Raw genomic sequence first — 7,014 nt, forward strand, 5'->3', positions numbered from 1 at the left:
TCCTCTGGGCTGTCGGGAGCGCGCGTGGAGCGGCGCCTGGCGCACGTGGGGAGAGCGGAGGAGAGAGAGAGGGAGAGGGAGGGAGGGAAGAGAGAGAGGAGATGCATAGGAAGGGGAGAGATAAAGAGGGAGGGAGGGGGAGGGGGAGAAGAGGAGAAGCACATGGACGGGACATCACCACACCCAGCCCTGCCCCGTGAGGGAGACGGTTCTATCCAATCCATCACCACTTCTTGTTTGATTGAGATCATAACAGGGCCACTGCAAGCTATTCTGGTGCCCTGAGCAGACATGTTTGACGGCCCCCCTCCACCCCATATACAGGCCAGTTCATTGTAGAAATTAATTGAGTAAATGAGTCAAGCTGTAGCAACACTTTTCTGTTACTCTTCATCCTCATTGTTCTTTCTGAGGCTGTCAGCGGCGTTTAATAAAACCAGCGGTGACGGACGTAAACTGCTTGAGTAGATCATATTTGACACATGTGCCGTTGAGTGTTGTTCACGGAAACCGGGCTGAAACGGCTCACGAATGTTCCTTTGAAATTTGTTTTTTTTTTCCTTTGAAGGAAAAATGTCAGCTCTTCAAAGACCACCTTCTCAAGGACAGAATGAATCGCGTCACTCAACACTTTGGGATTTTTCTTATTCAGTGTTTCCAGTTGACTGGCATTTTCAACCATCACATTGTCTGATGACTCAAGATCCCTGAGATAGAGCTTATGCACCTCGAGGTTAGTGGATTTCCACATAGTCTCCTGATTCTTAGTAAAGGGGGGGTATTATGCAAAATCGACTTTTTCAAGCTTTGCATCATGTTATTATGTCATTCCCTCATTAAAAGTGTTGCCTTGGCACATTCACGTATTTTTGAGTAATCTGTAAAAACTCTGATGGCGGCCATTTTAGGGATAGGTTTGCCTGAGTCCTCCTAGGAACGCCCCCACCTCCTGGAGACGCCTCCGAGCTATGTGCTATGTGATTGAAAAAAGCATAACACCCCCTCTTTAATAATAATAATAATGCATTGGTTTTATGTAGCGCTTTTCTGGACACTACATTGCACTATTCGCTCACTCCATACTCGGTGGTGGTAAGCTACTATTGTAGCCACAGCTGCCCTGGGGTAGACTGACGGAAGCGAGGCAACCCCTCCGACCACCACCACTCACTCACTACATTCGCGAGGCTTCCTGGTGTTCCATCCAAGTCCTGCCAGGCCCTTCCCTGCTCAGCTTCCAAGGTCTGACGGGATTGGGCAGAGCAAAGGCGGTATCTTCATTTATTTGTCCAAGGTCAGGCTTTTTTCTGTGTAGACAGAAAACCTTTTTCGCTGAGGGCCACATACAGACAAATATACAACTGGGCTGCACTCAGAAGAGGTTAGATATATAACTTCACCCCTATTGTATTAAAGTTAGCAAATTCAATTAAATGTTAACTATGCTTTTTAATTGAATATGCTTAAAGTAAAAAAAAACAGCCTTCATCACAGCTTTCTAGTAATAGATTTTCATTTATTACATCTATTCAATTAAGGCCACAAAAAATATACATATTAATTTGCAGCAGGCCAATTAAAAGTATAGTTTTGACACCCCTGGTTTAGGCTGTTTTCCTGATTAACTCAATGATAAGATAATGATAATGATAATAATAGGATTAAAAAAAGATTGGCTATGTCTACGTGCAGACGCATGATAGACATTCAGCCCAATAAACGGCTATGGACGATCGTAAACCACACCTGTCCTACGAGTAAAGGAATTGGTCTTCCCCAGACTAAATATAACCTGTGTAGTTTTGTTTTTTGATCTTCTTCTGAATCGCAGATGGTCAAGGTTGGTTTCTCATCCCGTCTTTCACCATCTCCTCAATGCAACACAAAAATAACCACAAAAACAAGACATTTGTGGTTTCTGTTCCACATTGTTTGACTGGATAGTTTTGTACGTCTTTGTCTTGTTTCTCAGGGGTTCAGTGGATTTTACTGCAGAGAGTTCACAATGATCATGAAGAAAGCTGCTTTTTAAAAGTAAACAAACAGCAGCTATTGAGCTAAAGACATTTGTACATTTCTTCTTCTGAGACACTGAAGAGGCACCGAGAGCCTCCACAGCTGCAGCACAAGAGGAGCTACAGGAAACAAGAAAGGGAAATAAGGAGAAGATGGAGGAAGACTGTTATGGAGCGGAGGGAGCTGCGCAGGAGGAAGAAGGAGGTGGAGCTGACCAGTGCAGGACAACACGCTCTGAAACGGATACAAACCCAGGAGGCGCTGCATCATTTCAGAGGATCAGAGGAGACTGAAGGCAGCAGGTTTTCCCCGACCTCCATAACCATGGTCAGGTTGGCCCACAGTAGCAGCGGGACGAACACCTGAACACAATTTTGTTGCACCGTTGTGTAATGACAAAAAAAAAACACTCACCTACTGAAACTTGTCCCATAAACATTCTATGTAGCTTCACAAATGGTGCTGAAGCTACATTTAAAATAATAATGAATAAGATAAATAGTGAGTAAATCATTTAAAATAACGACACTGCAGGTTTTGGACCAAAACAGTCTCTAACATATAAATCTTCACAAAACCATGTTTCATTATTCACTGATTCAATTTGTCTCAGATTTATTTGGGAAATTGTCATTTCAAGGCGAGACATGTTTAGTAACATTCCATGTTTGGAAAGTTGCTAGTCTTATGAAGGCAAATTTGCACAGATTTTGCACTTTGTTTGGGGTTTGTTTGGCAGTAAAAATATAGTTTCCGGGCACTTGCTGCTGCCATTGAATCCCTATATCTTAAAGGTTTTGCACTTCTGTTAATCCTAATATTAGTAGCAGGAACTGTGGAAACTTGATACTGATAAGAAGACGACCAATAAGGGTTTGCAGAGATTTAAACTTTATCTCAGAATATTTATAAGACGAGGTGGAAAAACAGAACCAGACACGGCAGGTACTTCTTTTATAACCGTCTGAAAAGCTTGTGCGTAAAGCAGCACGGTAACGCAGTGGTAGCACCGGGCCTGTCGGTCTCTCATAAGGGCTTCTGACAAATCAAACGAAGATAGAATTGAAATAAATAGTGGTCATGAGCTTACATTACAACAGGAATTTAAGGATAATCATCTTAAACAAACACAGACAGCACCAAAATAATGTTTTAATAACCTCTCAGTGATTTATTTATTGTTTATTTGGTAGGGACATTGCAAGTTAATGAACATGCCACACCGGATTGTAGCCTCGTCCCCCATGCGCACGCTCAAACACACTCTCATACATCCTGGCCTATTGTACATGTTTTTAGTGGTAGGGCCGCCCTAGATTTTACGTGTTCAAAACCTTGGAGACGCGGCAGAGTCGTTGGGTTTGTGTTGTTGCCATTGGATCGTCCTGATGTCACTGTTCATTTATTGTTAATGCTGTGCCAGGCGCCGCATTTTTCTGTATAAAAATGCGTCGCCTGTTCATCCAAAAGGGGTTAGTCTGGTGAATAGGATTATAATGGCTTACACTCTATTCACTCACTCCATACTCGGTGGTGGTAAGCTACTGTTGTAGCCAACGCTGCCCTGGGGCAGACTGACTTCCACGAGGCAACCAGTCTGTCCCACAGGCCCCTCCGACCACCACCAACCACTCACTCACTCACTCACTCACTCACTCACTCACTCACTCACTACGTTCACTCAGGCTTCCTGGTGTTCCCAAAGGGTCTCCCATCTAAGTACTAACCAGGCCCTTCCCGGCTTAGCTTCTGAGATCTGACGGGATCGGGCAGAGCAAAGGCGGTGTGGCCTCAGTGAGAACAATTCACACGTCTGAAAGTTTGGTTTTGTCAAGCTCATGCCTTTACGATCTGGTGGTTACTGTACATGAAAGCATTAGTTTAAACGGGACAGTTCTTTTGACTTTAGGTTTTTGTTCTTGATCAGTGAAGTAGCACGATCAAGAGACTGAAACCCAAAGTCCAAAGAGCCGACCCGTTTAAACTAATGCTTTCATGAACAGTAACCACCAGATCGTAAAGGCGTGAGCTTGACAAAACCAAACGATGCTTTCAGACGTGTGTATTATCCTCACTGAGGCCACACCGCCTTTGCTCTGCCTGATCCCGTCAGATCTCAGAAGCTAAGCAGGGAAGGACCTGGTTAGTACTTAGATGGGAGACCCTTTGGGAACATCAGGATTCCTGAGTGAATGTTTCCACAGAATTATCCTCACTGTAACAATATTCACCAGACTCAGACCTTTACGATGGACATAATAATGTAAACTGGTCTCATTAACTGCAACACGACTCTGACCCCTGTCCTGAAGGTGTTTGAACACAAAAATCTCTTCACTCTGCGCTGATCCTAAACTCCTCGATCTCCTCCGTCAGCTCCTGGTTCAGCCGGTCCATCTCCTCACTCTGAGACTTTGCGATGCCGGTTAAATCCAGATGGATTTCTGTGCTGACGGTTTCCACAAACATCTCCTGCCACTTTTCGCGCAGCTGTGTGTTTTGCTGCAGCAGGCGCTCGTTCCCCTCGTCCAACTCCCTTATCTCTTCATGTAGCGGACGCTGTTCCCACCAAACGCTTACCAACCACGAGTGCTCCTGCTTCAGGCCGCACCTTGTCTGAAGCAACCACTCCTGCTCGGCTTTCAGGCTCTTCAGACGGAGCTGCAGCATCTTCTTGCTCGACATTGTCCCGTTCAGGTCTCGGATTTTGCTGTGAAGGAGACAGTTTTCCTCCCGCTCCTGGTCCAGGCCATGTGTGAAGTTCTCGAGCTCCACCTCCACAGGTCCAAGCTTCTCCAGCTCCTTCTGAAGCCGCTCCACGGTCGCCTTGAGCTGCTTGTTCTTAGCTTTCACGTGTGCATCTTTCTTAGCCATGTCTTTGTAGTTCTCCCTTGCGGATTTGTGGTTCCTGATCTCGGTCACCAGCTTATCCACGTCTTGCTGTAGAAGGATATTTTCGCTCTTCTGCCTGTTCACCTCCTGTAGGAGGAGCTTGTGCTCGAAGACGCTGATCTTCTGCACATCAAGCTCTTTCACCAGCTTCTCCTTGTGTTTCAGCAGCTGCTCGTTTTCACTGTCAAGGACGCGCTTCAACACTTGCGTCGTCTCGAGTTTATGCTTCCAGCTTTTCTCCTTAAAGAGTTTCCCGAGCGTTTGGGAAATCTCTTGCCGTATCAACTCATTTTTGTCTTGAACGCGTCGGCTCTCGGCTTCCAGCTCGAGACAGCGCTCCTTCTGGGACGTTTGCTGCTGGAGTTTGGCGTTGGCGCTCTCCAACTGACCCTCTAAAACGCCCGTGTGGCTCCTCAACGCCGAGATCTGCTTCTCCATGTCGTTTACCCTTTCCAAACACAGCTCTGGTTCTAGTTTGTCACAGAGCTGTGTGAGTTCGTTCTGAACGGCCTCCTTTTTCTCACGAAGACCATTTCTAACTCCTTCCAACTCGAGAAGCTCCTGTTTAATGTCGTCCTGTTCTTCCAGATTGGATCTCGCTTGTTTGACTTTCTCCTCCAGAGCTTCTGTCTCCATTTTCAGACCCGCCATCTCAATGTGAATCTCTGCAGCGTACTCAACACTCCACTGTGGGTCATGTTTCTGCTCCTTGTTAATCTCCTCCAGTACGTTCTGAACAGCTTCCTTTTTCTCGCGGAGACCATTTCTAACTCCTTCCAACTCGAGAAGCTCCTGTTTTATGACGTCCTGTTCTTCCAGATTGGATCTCGCTTGTTTGACTTTCTCCTCCAGAGCTTCTGTCTCCATTTTCAGACCCGCCATCTCAATCTGAATCTCTGCAGCGTACTCAACACTCCACTGTGGGTCATGTTTCTGCTCCTTGTTAATCTCCTCCAGTACGTTTTGAAGTGTCTTGTTTTTGCAGAGAATGACAACTTTTTCTGCCTCCAACTGGGCACAGCGCACTATCAAAACCTCTTTGGTTTCCTGGCTAGATTTGGCGACTTTGATTTCCTCCTGCAAAGAGTTTGTCTTGCTTTTCAACGCTGCGATCTCCTTCTCGATGTCGTTGGCTTTTTCCAAACACATCTCTTTGAAAGACTCCGGCTCACGTTTGTCACAGAGCTGTGTGAGTTCGTTCTGAACGGCCTCCTTTTTCTCACGGAGACCATTTCTAGCTCCTTCCAACTCGAGAAGCTCCTGTTTTATGACGTCCTGTTCTTCCAGAGTGGATCTCGCTTGTTTGACTTTCTCCTCCAGAGCTTCTGTCTCCATTTTCAGACCCGCCATCTCAATCTGAATCTCTGCAGCGTACTCAACACTCAGCTGTGGGTCATGTTTCTGTTCCTTGTTAATCTCCTCCAGTTCGTCTTGAAGTGTCTTGTTTTTGCAGAAAATGACAGGTTTTTCTGCCTCAAACTGGGCACAGCGCACTTTCAACGCTTCTTGCTCTGCCCGCCTTGATTTTGCGAGTTTGATTTCCTCTTGAAAATCGTTTTTCTGACATTTCAACGCTGTGATCTCCTTCTCGATGGCGTTGGCTTTTTCCAAACACATCTTTTCAAAAGTCTCTGGCTGTAGTTTGTCACGGAGCTGCGTGAGTTTGTCTTGATCGGTCTCGTTTTCCTTTTGAAGACCATCTCTTACGCGTTCCAGCTCGAGAAGCTGCTGTGTGATGGCGGCCTGCTGTTCCAGTTTGGACTGGGCGTGTGCGATCTCGTCCCTCACTGTCCCTTTGCGACGTTTCAACTCCGCGATCTCCCATTCCAGCGCCGCACATTGCTCCCTTGATGGTCCTTGCTTTTCTCTCTTACGAAGCGCTAATAAATCTTCATCCAGGGCCTCGTTCTCATGAAGCAGCTGTCTCTTTTCAGAGTCTAAATCGACGTGCTGCTGTTTTGAAGGCGTTTGACGGCGCGTCTTTGGCCGAGCGCCGGTCCTTTCATGCTCCTTTTCGTCGCAAAGCCTCGCGAACGTGTGTCCACTCCCAGCAGACGGTGTTTGGACGCTCATGAGAGTCACATTTCTGTCTGGGACGGACTCTTT

Source organism: Gobius niger, assembly GCF_951799975.1.
Source record: "Gobius niger genome assembly, chromosome: 3".
In the NCBI taxonomy this organism is placed as follows: domain Eukaryota; kingdom Metazoa; phylum Chordata; class Actinopteri; order Gobiiformes; family Gobiidae; genus Gobius; species Gobius niger.